The 23,046-nt window shown below is 35.1% G+C and overlaps 2 protein-coding genes across 2 annotated transcripts in view; one reads left to right on the top strand and one right to left on the bottom strand.

Moving 5' to 3' along the window:
- The window catches only part of LOC144960317 (uncharacterized), a 50,434-nt gene extending 31,807 nt beyond the window's left edge, over nucleotides 1-18,627 (bottom strand). The window contains exon 1 of the mRNA XM_078893373.1: nucleotides 18,368-18,627. The gene's annotated coding sequence lies outside the window, so the exon portion shown is untranslated. The remainder of the gene's footprint in view (nucleotides 1-18,367) is intronic.
- The window catches only part of LOC144960739 (uncharacterized), a 126,257-nt gene that overhangs the window by 85,887 nt on the left and 17,324 nt on the right, over nucleotides 1-23,046 (top strand). The gene's annotated exons all lie outside the window — the stretch shown is intronic.

A 23,046-nucleotide genomic window follows, 5' to 3' on the forward strand; every position in this document is an offset into this window, starting at 1 on the left:
AGAATATAGTAGTAGTAGTAGTAATAGTAGTAGTATTATAGTAGTAGTATATAGTAGTAGTAGTAGTATAGTAGTATAGTATAGTATTTGTAGTAGTATAGTAGTATATAGTAGTAGTATAGTGTAGTAGATAGTAGTAGTAGTAGTAGTAGTAGTATAAGTAGTAGTAAGTATAGTAGTATAGTAGAAATATAGTATTTAGTAGTAGTAGTATAGTATATTATAGTAGTAGTAGTAGATAGTATAGTATAGTAGTAGTAGTATATAGCATAGTTAGTAGTAGTTGTAAGTAGTAGTATAGTAGTAGTATATAGTAGTAGTAGTAGTAGTAGTAGTATAGTAGTATAGTAGTAGTAGTAGTATAGCAGTAGTAATAGTAGTAGTAGTAATAGTATAGTAGTAATAGTAGTAGTAGTAGTAGTGTGGTAGTAGTAGTAGTAGTAGTAGTATAGATAGTAGTAGTATATAGTAGTAGATATAGTAGTAGTATATAGTAAGTAGTAATATAGTAGTAGTAGTAGTATCCCAGTGTTCACCAGACAGGCCCAAGTTCACAACATTGTGTAAGCAATTTTATCGCCCCAGCCCACCGATCAATATGCCCAAATGTCACAATAACAGTACACAACTTTATCGGCCTACCCCAGGGTTAAATAATTAATCTTAACGAATTCTGTGGTCACAGGTTGTAAGTCTTCCTATTACATTGTGTCGACAATTTGGTGTGCAATTGAATTTTTCCATATGTACAAACTGATGGATCTAGTCTGTATCACACTTAATCTATACAGAAGAAAGAAAAAGCTCACTCCACCAAACAACAGCTGTCACCATCATCACCATCACCACCACCACATTTAACATCAGCTCCACTACCACCACCACCACCACCACATTCATCATCATCAATCTGAAAATTGAGGTTTTATTCATAAAAATGTCCCTGAAATTTGAAAATGTGGGTAGGCACGCCTGGTAGTATAGTAAGTAGTAAATAGTAGTATAGTAAATTAGTAGTAGTATAGTAGTAGTAGTATAGTGGTAGTAGTAGTAGTAGTAGTAGTATAGTAGTATAGTAGTATATGTATAGTAGTAGTAGATAGTAGTAGTGGTAGTAGTATAGTAGTAGTAGTAGTAGTAGTATGTAGTAGTAGTAGTAGTATAGTAGTGGTAGAAGTAGTAGTAGTAAGTAGTATAGTAGTATAGTATAGTAGTAGTAGTAGTAGTAGTCGTAGTAGTAGTCGTTAGTATATTAGTAGTAGTAGTAGTAGTAGTAGTAGTAGTAGTAGTATAGTGGTATAGTAGTATAGTAGTAGTATAGTAGTAGTAGTAGTAGTAGTATAGTATATTGAAGTAGTAGTAGTTGAATAGTATAGTAGTAGTAGTAGTATAGTAGTAGTAGTATTAAAAGTAGTAGTAGTAATAGTAGTAAGTAGTAATAGTAGTAGTAGTAGTATAGTAGTAGTATAGTATAGTAGTAGTAGTAGTAGTAGTATAGTATATAGTATAGAGTGGGAGTAGTAGTATATTAGTAGTAGTAGTAGTAGTATAGTATGGTAGTAGTATAGTAGTATATAGTATAGTAGAATAGTATAGTAGTAGTAGTAGTAGTCGTAGTATCGTAGTAGTAGTATAGTAGTAGTAGTAGTATAGTAGTAGTAGTAGTAGTAGTATAGTAGTAGTGTAGTAAGTATAGTAGTAGTAGTAGTAGTAGTAGTAGTAGTAGTAGTAGTAGTAGTTAGTAATAGTAGTAGTTGTAGTAGTAGTAGTAGTAGTAGTAGTAGTAGTAGTAGTATAGTATATAGTAGTAGTAGTATAGTAGTAGTATAGTAGTATAGTAGTAGTAGTAGTAGTAGTAGTAGTAGTAGTAGTAGTAGTAATAGTATAGTAGTGTAGTAGTAGTAGTAGTAGTATAGTATAGTATAGTAGTAGTAGTAGAGTATATAGTAGTATAGTAGTAGTAGTAGAGTGGTAGAAGTAAAATAGTAGAGTAGTATATAGTAGTAGTAGTAGTAGTATAGTAGTAGTATAGTATAGTCATAGTAATATAGTGTAATAGTAGTATAGTAGTAGTAGTAGTAGTAGTAGTAGTAGTAGTAGTAGTAGTAGTATAGTAGTAGTAGTATAGTAGTAGTAGATAGTAGTAGTATAGTAGTAGTAGTATATAGTAATTAGTAGTATGTTGTAGTAGTAGTAGTAGTAGTAGTAGTATAGTAGTATAGTAGTAGTAGTATGTATAGTAGTATAGTAGTAGTAATATAGTAGTTAGTAGTATAGTAAGTAGTAGTAGTAGTATATAGTAGTTGAGTAGTAGTAGTAGTAGAATAGTAGTATAGTGTATAATGTAGAATAGTATTTTAGTAGTAGTATAGTAGTAGTATAGTTAGTAGTATTAGTAGTAGTAGTAGGTAGTAGTAATAGTAGTAGTATATAGTAGTAGTATATAGTAGTAGTAGTAGTATATGTTAGTAGTAGTTAGTAGTATAGTAGTATTGTAGGTAGTAGTTATAGTAGTTGATAGTAGTTAGTAGTAGAGTAGTAGTATTAGTTTGTAGTAGTTGTAGTATTAGTTTAGGTAAGTAGTAGTAGTAGTAGTAGTATATAGTTAGAGTGTAGTAGTAGTAGTAGTATAGTAAGTATAGTAGTAGTATGTATTAGTAGTATTATAGTAGTATATAGTGATGTAGTAATATAGTATAGTAGTAGTAGTAGTAGTTAGTATAGTATACAGTAGTAGGAACCACCAATATTACCATCATCATTCCTACACCACTACTACACCACACTACCACAATGTCATCATCCCTACCACCACTTACTCACTTACTATCCAGCGTCGTCCTAATTGCGATAACAAAAGCCTGCCCATTCCCTTCGTCTGTTGACGATATCATACAACGATAACTCTTCTATCATCACTACAACATATGATATGGCGTTGCACTGTCATGTAAGCTCAAGTTTTTCACTTATTTATGTCAAAAAACAAAACAGGCTGTAATCATAACCTCATAATTACATAGGTAGGACTGCAAATCAATGAAGTGTGTGTTTGGGTTAGTCATCCTACACATTTCAATCTCGGTAGACGTGCTTGTCAACAAAACAACAGTGTGTGACTGTTACACGTCTCATATCAATTGGGCCAGTTAAATATACAATAATATGTCCCAGTGTCCTCGATGAATCAGCAGCAAGGTGGATTGTCTTGTAAAAATTTCAACCAATGTTAGTGTGGTTAGTGATGGAAAGGGTTACATTGACCGCAAAACTATGGCCTGGTATTGTGTCCTTTGATGAGCTGCTTTACATGAAATTAACTACTCGTATATAAGAGAGAGAGAAGAGAGAGAGAGGAGCGACAGAGAAGAGAGAGAGAGAGAGAGAGAGAGAGAGAGAGAGAGAGAGAGAGAGAGAGAGAGAGAGAGAGAGAGAGCGTTTTAACGTGAATTCATTGGGAATGGGAGGGAGGTGGGGTCTTTTGAGACAATATGTGAGTGAACCATTGTCTACTATATAAGAAGTCACTGGAGTGAACCCAAAGAAAAAGGGAGGAGAGTTTTAATAGCTGACAATTGACCACAAGGGGTTGTGATAACGAGTGGCAGGTCCTAAATAACTCGACGTTGCAGCTCAAACAAGAAGATTCAATTATATGATTTCATGTAAGTCATTACAAATTCAGCCCAACCCGCTCCTCTTCAAGCTGTCATCTGACTCAAAATGGAAACAATGTAACACATGATTTGACCAGTCCAATTTTTAAAATTGCAATCTCATTGGTCAATATGTTTCCCATCATTGATTGACTTTGACTTCTTTTGAAACGAAGGCTTTCTAATACTATCCCTACCTATTCTTTGCTCCACCCCTCCTTCCTTTTCCCCGTTTGTTTATCTACCTGTCTCGCTCGCTCTCTTTGTCTCCCTCGTGTTTCTTTCACACATACAACCACACACATAAACACACACACACAGACACACGCACACACATATTTATATCTTATTCTATTTAGCTCTCGCCCTCTACAATGCACAAGCTCTCTCTCTCTCCTCTCCTCTCTCTCTCTCTCCTCTCCTCTCTCTCCTCTCTCCTCTCTCTCTCTCTCTCTCTCTCTCTCTCTCTCTCTCTCTCTCTCTCTCTCCTCTCTCTCTCTCTCTCTTCTCTCTTCTTTCTTTCTTTCTTCCCCCCTCCCCACCCTCCGTTCGGGCGGAGGGTCACATAATATAATAATAATAATAATAATAATAATAATAATAATAATAATAATAATAATAATAATAAATAAATAAATAAATTACCGTGTAAAATGTCAAAAATTAACTCCCTTAGTCTAACCGCATACTCTATATAGAATCGAACGAATGACCTTCACATCCGACAGCAGTAGTGACATACCACAACGCGTATGTTTGACCCAGTGACATCTAAGTTTGACCTCGTCCGTTGGATGTTAAAAGTGGAAATTCCTGCTTTTAACAACTGTTTGGATTGCAGTTCTTATATCTTTGACTAAATTATGCGCCCGTGATTAAAGACTAAATTGCTGCAGACACTGAGTTCAAAATCAATCTAATCTATGACAAAAGTTGTAAATATTCACGTATTACTTTCCACCAGATCAACATATCAAGCTAACTATTTAGTGGCTGATTGGTGGGCAGAGGGGCAATATATACAAGTAATAAAAAATGAGAAAAAAAAAAACAGAAAGCAAAACCATTACAAAACTTTATACAGCTGGCAATAAAAAACTGATCCCCTTGCTTGTTGGTCGGATGCTCAAACAAACGTCTAACTTAAGTATACTTATTTTTCATTCATTTCAACTAATTAGTGTGTGTGTGTGTGTGTGTGTGTCTGTGTGTGTGTGGTGCGTTTGTGTGTGTGTGTGTATGGGTGTTGGTGTGACTGTCTGTCCAGGCGTTTTTTGTTTAGTTGTTTTTTTGGGTTTTTTTGTGTTTTTCTTTTTCATCGTCTTCATATCTCTCATTTTCCACACATCCTTCTATTTTTGTCCAAACTTAAGAACAACAGTTCAGTCAGCCTACAAACAGCAACACAGTACTGAAACGGCGCTTCTTAAAATCTTTTGTTATATAATGCGGATGCTAACAATATCAATTTATTATGCCTTTAAGATCTTTCAGATGCTTTTGACACAATTGACCATTACATTTTGTTAAGAAGACTAGAAAAAAAGTTCGGCGTAAAAGGAATTGCCCTTAAATGGATTACACCATATTTACAGGATCGATGGCAGACTGTCGTGGTGAATGGTATTCAGTCAGAACAAGTTTTACTAAACTTTGGAGTGCGTTCTTGGCCCTGTCCTTTTTTTTTTCTGTATGAGCACCCCCTTTCTCGTGTGATATCCAGATTCAATCTGAGTTATCATTTTAATGCTGGTGATACGCAAATTTATGATTCTGTACCCCTAAGTAATTTACAATAATTAATACAACGAATTTCGAGCTGTTTTATGAGATTAAATCTTGAATGTACCATAACAAGTTAAAATTAAATGATAGTAAATGATAGTAAAACTGAGATTTTAATGTGTGGAAGGCAAATAATTCACCTATTACTCTCGGAAATAGCACAACAGAATTTTCAAATAAATCAAAAAACCTTAGCGTCATCATTGATAAACATATTTCCATAAGAAGCTGCTACGTGAATAACACCATACAATCTATGTACATAGAAATGAATAAAATAAGCAAAATTCGTAATTTAATGTAGCAGAACTTTAAATGAATTCCCTTGTTTTATCTAAATTGTACTATTGTAACTCCCTGTGGGCGAAATTAGCTAAAGACAAAATATTTTTTTTTGTTCATCTTATTAGCTCATAATTTAGGCACCTTTTAAATTTAGTAAGAATGATGTCGCCTATTTCATTCAGTATAAATGTACCAACAGATTTCGTTCCATTTCATGCTTTTCGTTTCCTATGACAATAAAAATATTGATTTTAAAACAAAAAGGTATGTGTGTTGTACGTGTTGGGGCGGGGGAAGGGGATATACCCTATTTTCCAGCTATTCTTAGGTTTAATTCACTATCACACTCACTCACCCCAATATCGTTGTACAATGACAAAACCCTGATACACAATTAAAGTCTAATTTACAAGATAGCCAAAATCATCAATAAGCGTAAAGCTATTATGCTTAATAAAAATAGACTCATCTTGAAAAAGGAGTCAGGGTCTAAAAGATTGAGGAATAGTCTAATGTAGTAATATTATATCAGAGTCACGCCTACAAACTTGACGGAGATAATTTATTCATTCCCCTCACGCCAGGTCAACCACACTTAGCCTTGCCTCTCACTCGTCCGTGATGGCGAGTGCTCGCCCTCGCTGACGTAAAACGTTTGTCGATCGAGTTATTCGTATTTTGCTATATGCTTAACTGAGATACTGTTCTTTTGGTGAATACGGACGAAGCATTTTGCGTTGCGGTTAACCAGGGTGAACAGTATGTGAGACGGTCGTATAAGATACTGTCCTTTTGTTGGTTACAGGTAGAGTTATTTGCTTGGCTTTAACCAAGAAAGAACAGTATCTCAAAATATTACGCAACATATTACGTCAATGAAATCGCCGACTAACAGAAAAACGCAATATATCATTAGCTATTATTTAATGATAGATACCTTCCACTATGTAATAAAATTAAAGAGTTATGAATGAAAAAACTAAATGTGTCGATTGCGGCAAAACTGGCTGGATCTGGGTCAGCCCAGATACTGTCCTTTTGTTGGTTAGGGCAGAACAGCTGTCACCATCATCACCATCACCATCACCACCACCACATTTAACATCAGCTCCAATACCACCACCACCACCACCACATTCATCATCATCAATCTGAAAATTGAGGTTTTATTCATAAAATGTCCCTGAAATTTGAAAATGTGGGTAGGCACGCCTGGTAGTATGTAGTAGTAGTAGTAGTAGTAGTAGTAGTTAGTAGTAGTAGTAGTAGTATAGTAGTAGTAGTAGTAGTAGTAGTAGTAGGTAGTAGTAGTAGTAGTAGTAGTAGTAGTAGTAGTAGTAGTAGTAGTAGTATGTAGTAGTAGTAGTAGTAGTAGTAGTAGTGTAGTAGTAGTAGTAGTATAGTAGTAGTAGTAGTCGTAGTAGTAGTCGTAGTAGTAGTAGTAGTAGTAGTAGTAGTAGTATGTCGTAGTCGTCGTCGTAGAGTAGTAGTATGTAGTAGTAGTCGTCGTAGTAGTAGTGTAGTAGTAGTAGTCGTCGTAGTAGTAGTAATAGTAGTAGTCTTCGTCGTCGTAGTAGTAGTACAGAAAGAAACAGTGCCATATACACGAAAACACGGTTTGACCTCGAGAGAAGCCAACATCTTGGTCTCCCTATCCAAAATTGTCTGTTTTGCCTAAGAGACCAAGACTTTGGTCTCCCTATCCAAAATTGTCTGTTTTGCCTCAGAGACCAAGACTTTGGTCTCCCTACTAGACACATCCAATGACTTATATGAAAATAAAAGCTTTTCCTGAGCTTTAAAAGGATACTGATACCCAACACTTGCCATTTTTACTGAAAATAAGAAGTGGGCCAATTCCACTGGGGGTGCAGATAGCTCAGTTGGTAGAGCACTCGCTTCACATGCAAAGGGACCAAGATCGATCCCGGGTGCAGTCGAGATTTTTTCAGCCCCTCCCCCCCCCTCCCTATCCACCCAGCAGTTAATGAGTCGTGTTAGATTTGGCGGATAGTATGCTACGATGGAGCATCCTATCCAAATGAGAACAAACAATTACTATTGTCCATTTCACGCTATAGAAACATGAGATAAACTCCATGAGCGGGCCAATGGCTCTTAAGGACTACTTTTAATTCCACTGCAAAATCCAAACATTCCCGATCGCAGCAAGAAGCAGGTTTTGTGGCAGAAGTGAGACCACAGATTCTCCCTAGTACTGCACATTTGACTACAGAAAAATATCAATCACTCTGGATGGAACCATTTGTCGTAGAGGAACAAATAAGGTATCAAATTAAATGTTATTTCAAGTCCTATCCATCTGACTGAGTCAAATTAAGATGTTCTGAGTTTGAAAATGTTATCAAAGGGCCAAGTGATTCTCTCTGTAAAATTGACTGCTTTAAATTTTTAACAGAAAAATATCAATTACCCTGGAACAGTTTTTGTAGAGAAACCAAATTAAATATTTCATATTCGACAATTAAAATATGCTTTATGTTTTAATTTACGATAGTAGTGTGTATGTAAAGAGGTTGTGTATGTGGACACGGAGAAGTCTTCATATGTGGGTGTATGAGTGTATGTGTGTCAGTGTGAATGCTAGTTTATATAGTCTGAGTGATTGTAAAGCACCATAGAGCACTTGTTAGTGGATTAATGGGTGCTATGTATAAGTATATCATTATCATTATTAAGTTTATTATATTCCATCCATCTGATTGGGTCAAGTTAAGATATTTTGGAGTTTGAAAATGTTATCGAAGTGCCCGGCGTCTGTGAAAGTACTATCATTAAAAAAGTGGTCCCTGCTTTAACTAGCAACCAGGTTGCCACATTGGATATATTGCAGAAATTACTTTTTACTTCTTTCCGAGACAGATATTTTTTCTCTCTTACTTTTCCAATACATAATCAGAAAGGGGACAGAGGTGGACTACCGATCCCCGAGTCATATTTCACTATTACTATTACTGACAGATTTCAAAACTTTGACACTTGGCATCTTCGGAAATATGGGTTCATCAAACATAACGGGTAATTTGCCTTTATATGAATATATTAGAAAATATATGTATATATATCAAATCAGTGGCAATTTTTACAGTCCCCTAAAGTTGGCTCTCAGGACTATTTTCACATTTAAACGACGTACCCGTCTATTATAAAAAAATTTTTAAAAAGCAAACTAGAAAGACTCTACAAGAATTGAAGCCAACGGGAGAACGATTGTTCGAGGAAAAATTCAACTCAAAAATGCTAAATTGACAGTAATTAATTATTCGATGCCACAAGAGAACAAGAGTGAGAGGACGAGAAATAAAGCTTCTATGACAAGCTAAATCAAACAGTACAAGAGACTCCGAAGCATGATGTACCTATAACTATAATGGCTGCCTCTAATCTCACCTACCCCCCCCCCCCCCCCCCCCCCGCGGCCGATTGGATTACCGAAAAAAAACGTCGCCGGCTATTTGCGATTTGAATTTGATTGATTTTTTTTTTTTAATTGTGCAACTTGTGACAAGAAACTTAACAAATTACTGCATTACAACCTTTGGATTAAACATACAACAATTGTGGACTACTATTATGAAGACTAGCATCCTAGACTAGGGGGTGAGAATAGTCACTTCGAACTATAATGCTTGGTGACCTAAATGCAAAGGTTGGACGAGCGAGATAAGGTCTGTAAAAATAGCACAGAGAACCATCTGTTTTATTTTTAATGCCATGCTTTCACCCTCTATGCTAATTTTTCTCAACATTATGCATTTCTATTCGATTGTGATGGTCACATGAATGCTTCCCTGAGATAATCAGTCGCATGGTGAAAAGCTTTGAACAGAAATATATTAACAAAAATCCATTCACTATATACTAATTATTCACATACCTGTTTAATTAAAGAGAAAGATTTAACATTAACAGGCCTGCATCTGCCCCCTGAAAAAACTGCCTGAAAATCCGCAAGACGTTTGGGTCTGGGTCCAAGGCAGAACCCTGGTAGGGGGTCAGGGGTCAAGGTGACAACGTACCCCCTGAAGCCAAAGCTTTTTCAATACAACATGAGCAAAGATCCCCATTTCCCGGAATATTTTCTTAGAATTTTACCAATTCAATAGGCTGTGAAACAAAATGAAAAATTTTAATTCCCCCCATGGCGGAGCGAAATAGCCGGAAATGACGGCTTATTTACAGGCCTGGTTTGAAATTTGACCACAAAAAAAAAAAAAAAAAGAAATGCAAAAAAAAACATACAAAAGACAAACACCAAAATATAACCTCTCTTTCTCTTTTTTGTTTGTATTGGGCGAGTCTATTCTTTTCTCCTTTTTTGTTTGGCCTTGTTCCGTTTCTGGGCATTAATTTCTTAAAATTGTTTTGTTTTTGTTTTTAAAAATATTTTTTCCTTTTCTCTTCTTCCCTATCTAACCATTTGATCGCTTGCTGACTATTTCTGTTTGTTTGCATTTTAACTATTTTTATTCTTTTTAGAATATACATTTTGCAATCAGAGTTGGGACAAATTATGACAATTTGCTAGAAAAGAACCAAAAGATAGAGAGAGAGAGAGAGAGAGAGAGAGAGAGAGAGAGAGAGAGAGAGAGAGAGAGAGTTGAGAAAGAAAATATTTTTTATTTTAAAAAAAAAAAAGGGGGGGGGGGGGGGGGGGGGGGGGGGGGACGTTTATCATTTGCAACGCTATGTATAAAAGGAGACGGGAGGAAACAAAAAAAATGGCGGAACCAGGATTCTAACCCACAGAGTCGACTGACAATTTAACCAATCGACCAGACATGCACATGAAAGTCGACGCATATTGTGTGTACATAGTAACCCACTCTACACATCTACTGATTTATTATTCTGTCATCTGCACTTTTTGCCGCCGCAAATATCAGGGCGATCCGCAAATTTCCCAAAATTGGCAAATCGTGGGAAAATTGGCAAATCGCGTGGCAAATTTTGGGAAAAAAAAGAAGCGAAAACAAAATAACAAAATAACGAAAAAAAAAGTGCGAAACTTGAGAAATGTAGCAGCTTTGCCTGGGCCCAAACCAAGGGAAGCTACTCTCTACGGATAATGATCCTTTAAAATCTTTGTAACAACTTTGTAATAAATGTAGCCTCCTTAAATGTAATAAATTGTCTTTTATATATTTTTTTTTCTGTATTGCGTGTTAATTTGTACTGAAACGCTTAGTTCTCCTCGGCAAATTTTTAGGCAAATCTTGCTTTTTGACAAATTTCTTGGCAAATTTTAGGTCCCAATTTGGCAAAAAATGCAGATGACAGATTATTGGTTAATTTTATGATTTTGATAATACTACTAAAACTAATACAACTGTTAAAATAGGCTGCTATTAGAACTTCACGGCATGTCTTCCTTAGTTTCACAGTACTTTTATTATATTACTTAAGCTTAATTTTAGCCTTTGTGGACTTTCATTTTAGCTTCAATGTCCAATAAATATTACTCAGACCTGTCAACCCTTCACATTCCAAAAGTGGAATCAGGAGGACGCCTGAAAAAAAGGATTTTGAGACAAAAATTAGGAATTTCACATCTTTCAGCCCCCCCCCCCCCCCTCTTTGCTCTTTTTATTTTTATTCTTTTTTTTGTGCGAGTCTATTCTTTTTTGCCATTTAGTTACGTTTCTGAGCATGAATTTCTTAAAAAATTTTTTTTTTTTTTTTTTAATTATTGTTTGCTTTTTTCTCCTCTATCTGCCCATTTGGTAGTTCTCTGAATATTTTTGTTTGTTTGCCTTTTAATTATTTATTCTTTTTAGACACTTTTTGAGATCGGAGTGGGGACGAATATGACAATTTGCTATAAACTAGAAAGGAACCAAGAGATAGAGAGAGAGAGATAGAGATAGAGAGAGAGAGAGAGAGAGAGTTTTAAAAAAAAAGTGGTGGGGGGAGGATGGATGAGACATTTATTCCTTGCAATGTTCTGTAAAAAAGACGAATTTAAAAAAAAATTTTTTAAAGTGGTGGAACCAGGATTTGAACCCGCAACGTCGATTCTGGTAAAACTTCCAGGGCAGACGACTAAACCATTCGGCCATAACACCCAATTCGAAGTCGACGCATATTGTGTATATGGAGTAACAACTAATTTAATGTTGGTTAATTTTATGTTTTTATGGGAGAACTTCCATAAGCTACTACATCCCAAGTCTTCTTCCGATGTTCTAGAGGGGGTTTAGGAGGGGGGAAACTTTTTTTTTTAAAGTCTCCCCCCTTCCAGAAGTTCTAGTGTAGGGGATTTGGGAGGGGGGAGACTTTAAAAAAAAAAAAAGTTTCCCCCTTCTCAAACCCCCCACTAGAACAAGAATACTTGGGATGTAGTAGTAGTAGCTTATGGATGTCTCCCGTTTTTATTTTAGATATTTTATTAACTTTCCTTATTTCTATTGCATTTGGAAACATTCCATATTCTGGAATGTGGATAATTGTTTAAAAGAGCAGAATTTCAAATATGTTTCTGGGAATAATGAAAATTCGTTATCCCCAGACAGGTGGCTGGGGATAATGACAGTGACAGCCATCCTTTTCTATTATCAATCGCAACCCGCTCAAAAAAGGAAATGGCTATTCAGTATCAGATACTGAATAGTGCTTTTCCACTATTCAGTATCCACAAGGAAATCTTTTCTATAGAGAGAGTGAAAAGTGGGACAATCTCGGTTGAATGTAAATAAACTGCTGACCTCCTTCCAGATTGAACACGTGCAGTAACTGACAGCCCGATTCAAAGTTGTAAAAATATTTTGATCGTAATTTTTAAATTTCTGCTATTGTGCAATTAACATATCTAGTTCAAAATATCAAAGTAAGAGTGGCATTCAAAATACATTTTTAAATGTCTAAATAGACATGATTAAATGTCACTAAATGTTAAGTGACACCATGGCTTGGTGGATATAAACTGTTTGACTCTGAGCTTAAGGTTCGAGAGTTCAAATCCCGGCTGGGATAACTTTTTTTTTTTTTTTTCCCCCAATATTTTAAAAATTCTTTCTGTCTATTGATATTTTTTAAACTTTTGTTTTAATAATTTTATTTGCTTGTAATATGCTTTAATGTTGATATTATACTATTGCTCTTTTATTATTATTATTATTATTATTATTATTATTATTATTATTATTATTATTATTATTATTATTATTATTATTGTTGTAATCGTCATCATCATCATTATTATTATGATTATTATTTTTTTAATCAAGTAGTTGGAGTAATTTAATCAGTTATCGATTTATTACGAATATCTTTTATGTGTTATATAATCTCGTTGTTGTTTTTCATTGATGTGCTCTTCTCTTGTTTATTACTTTTTAAAATCTTGCTTTTTTCTCTTTGTCTCATTTGTTGTTGTTGTTGTTGTTGTTTGTTTGTTTGTTTGTTTGTTTGGTCATCTAAGACAAACCCGATTCATTATAAATATGTGGCCAGACTTTCTGCCATTTTTAATTGAGCGATGTACTTCCGTGAATTAATTGCCGTATTATATTAAAATTTACGTGATAATAATAATAATAATAATAATAATAATAATAATAATAATAATAATAATAATAATAATAATAATATTAATAATGATAAAATTAATAATAATAAAATTAATAATAATAATAAAAATAATAATAATAATAATAATAATAATAATAATAATAATAATAAATAATAATAATAATAATAATAATAATAATAATAATAATAATAATAATAATAATAATAATAATAATAATTTAAATAGATACTGAATATTCGACTACAATTGACATCTATTTACCGAATACACGTGGTATTTTTAGAGGTGTTCCTTTTTTTTACGAAACACGCCAGGAAGTAGGCAACAGCGGGGAGTGAACCTGGGACTGGTTTCGTAAAAAAAAAGCAATTACTTTTTTTACGAAACCCGACAATATCCGACAAAGTTATGGAAAGAAAGTAGGCAACAGTGGGGGAGTGAACCCGAGACTCAGGGAAGTGTACACTATTGGGGAGTAAACCTAAGTCTATGGTTTTTCGACAGCTTTTGGCGGGTTTCGTAAAAATGTAATTGCTTCATTCTCATCTGGTACCCACCTCCCATAGTCCGGCTTCATTTCCCACTGGTATCCATCTTCCATAGTCCCAGGTTCATTTCCACTGTTAACCTCTTCTCACAGTCCCAGGTTCACTCCCCACAGGTGTACACTTCCAAGAATCTCAGGTTCACTCCCCTCTGTTGCCTCACTTCCCATAACTTTGTCGGATATTGCCGGGTTTCGTAAAAAAAGCAATTGCTTTTATATGAAACTCGCTGAAACCCGCTGAAAACCAGAGTCTCAGGTTCACTCCCCACTGGTGTATACTTCTATGAATCTTAGGTTCACTCCCCACTGTTGCCTACTTCAATAACTTTGTCAGATATTGCCAGGTTTCGTCGGGTTTCGTAAAAAAGTAATTGCTTTTATGTGAAACTCGCTGAAACCCGCAGAAAACCATAGTCTCAGGTTCACTCCCCATTATTTGACTACTTTCCATAACTTTGCCCCATTTTGTTGGGATTTGGCGCATTTCGTAAACAAAAAGTAATTGCTTTTTTTCCCCTCCAAAACTCACCGAAAACCAGTCCCAGGTTCACTCCCCACTAGTGTACACTTCCCCGAATCTCAGGTTCACTCCCCACTGTTGCCTACTACCCATAACTTTCTCGGATATTGCCAGGTTTCGTCGGGTTTCATAAAAATGCAATTGCTTTTATATGAAATTATCTGGAGCCCGCCGAAAACCATAGTCTCAGGTTCACTCCCCATTGGTGTACACTTCCCTTAGTCTCACGTTCACTCCCCATTATTTGCCTACTTTCCATAACTTTGCCCCATTTGTTGTGGATTTGGCGCATTTCGTAAACAAAAAGTAATTGCTTTTTTTTCCCCTCCAAAACTCACCGAAAACCAGTCCCAGGTTCACTCCCCACTAGTGTACACTTCCCCGAATCTCAGGTTCCATCCCCACTGTTGCCTACAACCCATAACTTTCTCGGATATTGCCAGGTTTCGTCGGGTTTCATAAAAATGCAATTGCTTTTATATGAAATTATCTGAAGCCCGCCGAAAACCATAGTCTCAGGTTCACTCCCCACTGGTGTACACTTCACTGTCTCAGGTTCAGTCCCACGCTTTGCCTACTTTCCACAAGTTTGCCGCATATTGTCGGGTTTCGTAAAAAAGTAACCCCCCCCCCCCCCCCCCCATTTTGTTACTGCTGTTTACAAAAACCCAGAGTCCCAGGTTCACTCCCCACTTGTGTACACTTCCCTGGTTCTCAGGTTCATCCCTTCCTCCCCCCCCCCCCCCTCCCTTACACACTCACACACACACACACACGCTGCTGCCTAACTCCCATAACTTTGTCGGATATTGCCAGGTGTCGTCGGGTTTCGTAAAAAAGTAATTGCTTCTTATTACGAAACCCGCCGAAACCCAGTCCCAGGTTCATCCCCACAGGTGTACACTCCTCTGAGTCCCAGATTCACTCCCACAGCTGCCCTCTTTGTCAGGTTTCGGAAAAAAAAACAACAACACCGTATTATTAGGGAGTTTAATAGAAATTCTAAATGTACCTCACACACTTGAAACCAATGTCATATGAAAGAGCTGGCAACACAGATTACAAAACAGTTTGAATTTTGTTTCTATCTTGATTAGAAATGTAGTTACGGCAGTTCAAAGTCTGAAATTTCAGACCGATTTTTACCCCAAAATTACCATTGCAAAGTTGTGACCGAAATCACGTGATGTTAATAAAAAATGGTTAAAACAGTCAATATGGAGTTCTTATCATATATTGTATACCAAAATGTTCGTCTTATCGAGGACAATGCATTTACATTAATAAAGAGGAAGATAAACATTTCAAATTAAAACATTATTACATAATATGTCGCAAATGTTACATAATCAAAAACTCGTCTAGACGTAAGAAACAATTTGCTCTATCACTTTTGGATTTATCCCCAATATCTCAATGAAACAATTGCAAATAATAACCCTCTTTTAATTAATACATAGAGAGAATAAAAAAGGGTTTGAGACTATTTAAATGAAAAGATATAAAACATGTTGTGTAATGACATAATGAGTTTATTTTTACCTATGGCAATTTAATTGCATATAAATAAAATGGTAGATTGAAAAAGTTCAAATAAATTGAGACAGATTCCCTATTATAATTAGAAGGAAAGTTCTGGCTTTTAATACTTTAAAAAATTCTGCTACACACTTTGGGTTTATTGCTATTACATGATTTGAACTGACAATTAATATAATTTTATCACCCCCCCCCCCCCCCCCCCCCCCCTTTCTCTCTCAATGTATGGGGGTGTCAAAACTAATAGAACTTCTTACCATAATAATTATTAAGGCTAAGGCCTTTAGAATATGGATACAAATGATAAACATATCTAAACATATGGGAAAGAAACTTGATGACTTGATGGCAAAGTAAAATTAAATTAAATTAAAGCAATTGGTATTTTTAAAATATCGATATTATTAATATCGGATTTCACAAAGAGAAGAAATATACAAACTCTTAAAACAAAAACTATAAAATGCCTATAAATAAAGTTGGAAAGTATGTATTCAAAATAAAAACATAGTAAATAATAGTACTGAAAATATTATGGACTAAATTTAACACAATACATAACTAAATTTAAAATATCGATATGAATATCGATATCGCCCGGCAGCCATGATGAGAAGATAATGTAAACAAGGCATTTCGGCGCAGAGTTAAAAGATGTCTGCGCATCGATATAGAGCCCTGAAATTTGGCATGAATAAAGTTTAGATGTTATTCTAAAAACAAGCGTTTAAATTTTAAAAACACACGCGGTAAATAAAAAAAAAATGCATTTGAAAATTGCCAAATTTTAACTTCATATAACTTCTGGAATTATTAATGGATTTTTCCTTAATTGGCACCATTTAAAAGGAAATTGAAAGACGAAAATAATGATACCAAAATATCTGCGATATTCCTCTTTATAACGAAGTTATGCATCTTTAATTGAACCCCCCAAAACGCGAACGGCAATTTCCAGTCACAACTTTCCTATGTAGGCACTTTGATAAAATTTTCAAACTCAAAATATCTTAATTTGACCCAGTCAGGGGGATGGGACTTGAAAAAACATAAAATTTGATACCTTATTTGTTTCTCTACGACTTACGTTCCAGAGTTATTTATATTTTTCTGTTGAAATTTTTTGTCAATTTTACAGAGAGAATCTGTGATCTCACTGCTGCCTCAAAACCAGCATCTCGCGGCTATCGGGAAATTTTGAGTTTTGCAGTCAACATGGCCCACTTATTGTTTTCAGTAATTTTGTTTCAATTAAAAAATAAATGGCAAGTGTTAGGTATCATTTTAAAGATCAGAAAATAAGCTTTATTTTCATATAAATCATTTTCATGTATGAAAAGTATGGAAAAAATTATGGATAAATGAAAATGGAAAAAAATATGGGGTTTTTTTGTCAAAAAAAAGTGGGTTGATGGCGGAAAAATAAAATAATGAGCGAGTGTATCAATTTTGATGAAATTTGGCAGAGATGTTCTTCAATTAATTGTCTATCGATGTATGAAGTATAATTAAAATGTATCCATAATTCAAAAAGTTCTTATAAGTCAAAAATTGATAAATTTTTATTTCAATAGCTTTCTGAGAAATACAATCAGGAATTAAGAATAAAATATACCGTTAGAAAGCTTGTTTTGTGCCCTTTATAATGATAACAAAGTTAGTCACATAGGTTCACAAATAACGCCATGGTGACCAAAACAGTAAAGGGCCAAAAATAAAGTTCCAAAAAACGAGTTTCACCTGACAGTGAGCCTATCGACGGCCACTGGACTGGAGTTATCAAAGTGCCTACCTATGGGCGAGTTGGGTCAAAATTTGACTGCCATTGCTGCTGCTCATTAAACTGCCTAGTATTATAGTGCAAAACCACTATTCAGTGTCAGATACTGAATAGTACAAAACCACTATTCAGTATCAGATACTGAATAGTACAAAACCACTATTCAGTATCAGATACTGAATAGTGGAAAACCGCTATTCAGTATCTGATACTGAATAGTGCAAAACCACTATTCAGTATCAGATACTGAATAGTGCTAGCCCTCAAAAAATCCCCTCTTTAGGAGGTGCTGTGAAACTACAGAAGTCCTTCCTAATTCACTATTAGTATTAGCGCGAAGAAAACCGGTAAAATCACTCGGCTCGGCAGGGACCATTTTGTTACGAAAGTATCTCAGTCTCTTCTTATCATAGAGGCATAACCACGATCACGAATAAAAATGAGCAACAGGTCTCGATCTCCAATCTCACATTCACATGTGATTACAGATCTAACAATATAACCCATTTGATTCAAAGACATAATGATAATATGGTACTAATAACTAAAGGAAAATTATTTCAAGAAAATATTAATAACGCAAATAAAACTAGCCCTGTATGTCCCACAATTTTGATCCAGACTTTGAGACGCCAGCAGAAACCGAACATTGTGTCGCTGTCGGCCTGCTGCTACCGCGAGGTCTGTATTATAAAAAACTTACCATTAACTTGCAGATATATGGTTGCAAGCCATTTGTGCGAATATACTCATTGGTATAAACACTTTATTACGTCAAAATTTTGCATTTTATGAAAAAATGCAAGGAAAGGGAAATAAATGTAATCTGTAGGCTGACTGTAGGCTAGTCGGCAAAATTAGGATTTCTCTTTTTTCTGTGCTTTCACCAAATCTAAATAAACACTTGCGCATAAAACTTCTGCGCAAAAACACGATTTCGTACTACCGCTTCCGGGCTTCGTTAAGAAAAAGAAACGAAAAACAAACGATATTATAAACTCGATTTTTTATTAATTCATTCACTATTAGAAATTCATTTACCAACAATAATATGTGACCAAACTTATCAAAACTGAATTGTCTTCATAACAACTTTACTACTATTATTACTAGAAAATATAAGTAGTTGATGAATTTAAGTATCTTGGAGTTTATATTTACAACTCTCTCACTTTCTTAAAGCCGACAGATTTTGAATTTTTTTTACCAAAAATATACACTCAAGTTCGGACTAAAGTCTAAAATATGTATGTATACATTGTCGCCATAGATTCTCAACTTTGTGTTTATACATTTTCATGCATGCCACGTCTGTAAACAAATTTCCATGTTGTTGTTTTTTTTTTTTTGTTTTTTGTTGTTTTTTTTTTGTTTTTTTTTGTTTTTTTTTTTGTTTTTTTTTTTGTTTTTTTTTTTCGTTTTGTTTTTGTTTTTTAATTTTGTTGTTTTTTATCAATGAAGTATATTACTATAATAATAATAATAATAATAATAATAATAATATAATAATAATAATAATAATAAATAATAATAATAATAATAATAATGTATATAGTGCTCATTCTCGTGTAAAACACAAGCTCTGGGCACTTTACAATATTTATTATTAGAAAAAATGAAATAAAATTCAGAGCCAAATCAAGGATTCATAGCGTCAATAAAATCAAATAGGCTACTGTAAAGATGTGTCTTGAGATTCTTTTTTAAAGGCAGGTAAAGACTTGCACTCCCACAGACCACGTGGTAGTTCATTCCAAATCTTGGGGCCGAAACAAGCAAACGATCTATCACCAAATTTTTGTTATTGATCTATTTTCATAAATGTTCGTTTGGTCATAACATGATCTTAAACGAAAGAGTGAAAATGGAGAGGCTTCGTATGGGAATAAAACCTATTGCTCTCTCTCTCTCTCTCTCTCTCTCTCTCTCTCTCTCTCTCTCTCTCTCTCTCTCTCTCTCTCTCTCTCTCTCTCTTCTCTCTCTCTTTCTCTCTCTCCTCTCTCCTCTCTCCTCTCCTCTCTCACTCTCTCTCTCTCTCTCTCTCTCTCTCTCTCTCTCTCTCTCCTCTCTCTCTCTCTCTCTCTCTCTCTAGTCAATGACTTTACGGTTCGGTAACACAGACAAAAAGATCGCCGAGAAACGATTTAATCGGTGTATAGCTGTGAACTTTTCATCAAAATAAGTTTATTAGTTATATTTTATTTTATAAAAGTATGTATATATAATAACATATATTTCATCAGTTGATAAGAGAGACGCAAGGGCTTGTCTAAATGGTTGTCTGGAGGCAGGGAATAATAGGATTCAACAGTCGTAATGTCACTTCCTTCCTAATGACGCATGGTAACTTAGCAACACTGGCTCTAAACTATCGGAACAATGGCCGACGCCCGTATGAAATATTTCTACGGCGAGCATAAAAGCGTATCCAAAGGGGAAAAAAACCACATAAATTTGATCATGTTTTGACTTTTACACATTCTGGTCACAAGACATATGAACAGTTCTAGCCAGCTTGAAGAATAAAAAGTAATGATTTTCTTTGTTTAGAACCAAGATGGCCGCCGTTGACGGGCGCGTGACATCAGACTATTGAATCGTAATAGAATGCTTAGGGATGAAATGGTGCATACAATGATTATATCGAATGTAAACCCTTCGTCCTTATAGAAATTGTATAGTCCAAACATATAAACAGAATGTATCTAGTGTGTGATCCTTGTTGAATGGAGTCTGAATGACACGAAAGCCTTGTGTGCCGAGAGGAGCATAGCGGTTGAGCTGCTTGACTCTTTATTGGAAGTTCCTGGGTTCAAAGCCCAACCCTCTTTTTTTCAATCCTCTTTTTTTCCTTATATCTATTTTTTTAAATGTCCTTTGTCTTTAAAGCTTTTTTTTTATTGATTTGTTTATATGTAATTGTTCTTTTTATTATTATCATTCTTTCATTTTCTTCATTTTTTTCTTTCATTAATTTGTCATTATCATTTATATCAGTGTATTTTTACCATGTTTTACAATAGTAATAATGATGATGATGATGATGATGATGATGATGATGATGATGATGATGATGATGATGATGATGATATAATAATAATAAAATGATGATGATATGATAATATAATAATAATAATAATATAATAATAATAATAATAATAATAATAATAATAATAATAATAATAATAAATAATAATGATAATAATAATAATAATAATGATAATAATAATAATAATAATAATAATAATAATAATAATAATAATAATAATAATAATAAATAATAATAATGATGATGAAGATGATGATGATGAGATGATGATGATGATGATGATAATAATAATAATAATAATAATAATAATAATAATAATAATAATAATAATAATAATAATAATAATAATAATAATAATAATAATAATAATAATAACGGGTCTAATGGGCACGTCGGTCCTGAAACTGAGGTCTACTGGACAAGTACCTCTGTCTTGTCCGGCATTGTGTTTCATTACGGAGTTATAGTTACACGCCGAAGCAGGACGACCGATCGACTTACCGATCACGTGTTCAATTTGTTCTCGCGTCCTCTCGTCTTATCTCGTCACTCCGGAATAGAAAAAGGAGGCAGAGCTTATATGATATAACGCAATGAAAGTTCTGTCCGATGACGGGTGGGGGGATATCACCTCTCCAAAACTTACCTTATTATATTGAGATCTTGAGATTCTTATCCAATCATCGATTGCTCGTTTGACAGTTCGCTTGTGAACAGTTAGGAGATCATCTCTTGATTAATGGCAGGTGGCTTTGAGTAAAGGCGGTGAGTGTTGTATACATCAAAGAGTACCGCTGACCGATGGTAAATAGTGGTTGTGTAACCCAAAAGCCCTGTCGACTCGACTGCAAGGTCTTGTATGTAATAGTTGCGTCACCATCTCAACGCGCAGGAATAAATTAGTGAGGCAGGACTCTCAGATTATATATATATATATATATATATATATATATATATATAAATATATATATAATATATATATATATATATATATATATATAATAAAACAAACAACGCTTTTGAATCACACGAGATACATCAGTGTTGCCCGTCGCATTGAGAATTGAAAAATGAGATACTATAAAATCAAGAAAATCGACCGGAAAATAAAGAAACTATCATACATTTTTAAAAAATTGAGCAATATTATTTTTCCAAAATCAATCTACTAGAAAAAATTTTTATTCTAAACCTATTTTTGTGAAACAAAGATAAATGTTCTCCTTATTGCAAGCTGATTCAAACAATGTGGTTTTCAAATTTATCGTATACGTAATCATATTGGAAGCTACAGACAAAGTTGTTTTTGTGTAATCCCTTTCACACACACGCACACAAACGCACACACACACACACACACACACACACACACAAACAAATAACAAACAATACACATCCCTGGTCATCTATTGCCTATAATTATTAATGTTAATGATACATCCCATGCATGATTGTCACTACCCCCCCCCCTCCCCCCCCCCAACCCCCCAAACCATTTCCACCATCCAAGTACCCAGCGGCCTTTCCCTCTTTGATTTCGTAACATGGTCTAACCCAGAAGCCCAACACCTCGGTCGTTTGCTGGGCAACCCCCCCCCCCCCCCCCCCTCCTCCCCCCCCCCCCTTTCTCTCCCCCACTTCCCCCGTAATCAATTTTATAATTTTCTCTCCGTAATAGAGCGCCACATGCACAATTATGAATGACACTGACCTTGCCCCTCCCCTAACACATGGTAAGGGAGGCCTGAGGTAGTCTCCATTCTTCCTTCTCCGTTTCTTGTCAGCTGAAGCCAAGAGCTATCCTCTATCACGTGGCCTTAGATCCGATGCTGCATACCGCTTGAAAGTCTTCACTATCCAGATCTTGTTCATGGTCACGTGAGAAGGCTATATCCGTTCGGGATTGGCGTTCGGCGTCTCGTTCGGCCCGATTTCGTTAAAAGCCTATTGTGGCCCATTCTGCTGCACCAGGTACAACTTGTCCTCTGCTGGTTCATTGAAGGTCGACTGGGCATGGGCTGAGGTCGATTTACTTCGTCTTCTGTCAGGCGGGCAGTCAGGGCGACCACAGTGGCTCGTAACTCTTCGAGCTGGCCGGCGGTCACTTGCTCGTCATTTCTTGGTCAGTGTCAGGCTATAAGTTCACGATGGCTATGGTTAGATTAACATGAACTGTGCTCCTGATTCCAAATTTAGATGAAGGTATCGAAGCGGCAGTCGTAAAGTGAGAAAAAATAAAAATTCAAACCCGTTACGTCATCACTCAAGCATTCTTCACTCATCACAACTACGACCACCAGCTACATTGCGTTAGATAAACATCACATTTGACC

This window comes from Berghia stephanieae, chromosome 15 (assembly GCF_034508935.2).
Source record: "Berghia stephanieae isolate SIO BIC M18660-M18661 chromosome 15, UCSD_Bste_1.3, whole genome shotgun sequence".
NCBI classification, from domain to species: domain Eukaryota; kingdom Metazoa; phylum Mollusca; class Gastropoda; order Nudibranchia; family Aeolidiidae; genus Berghia; species Berghia stephanieae.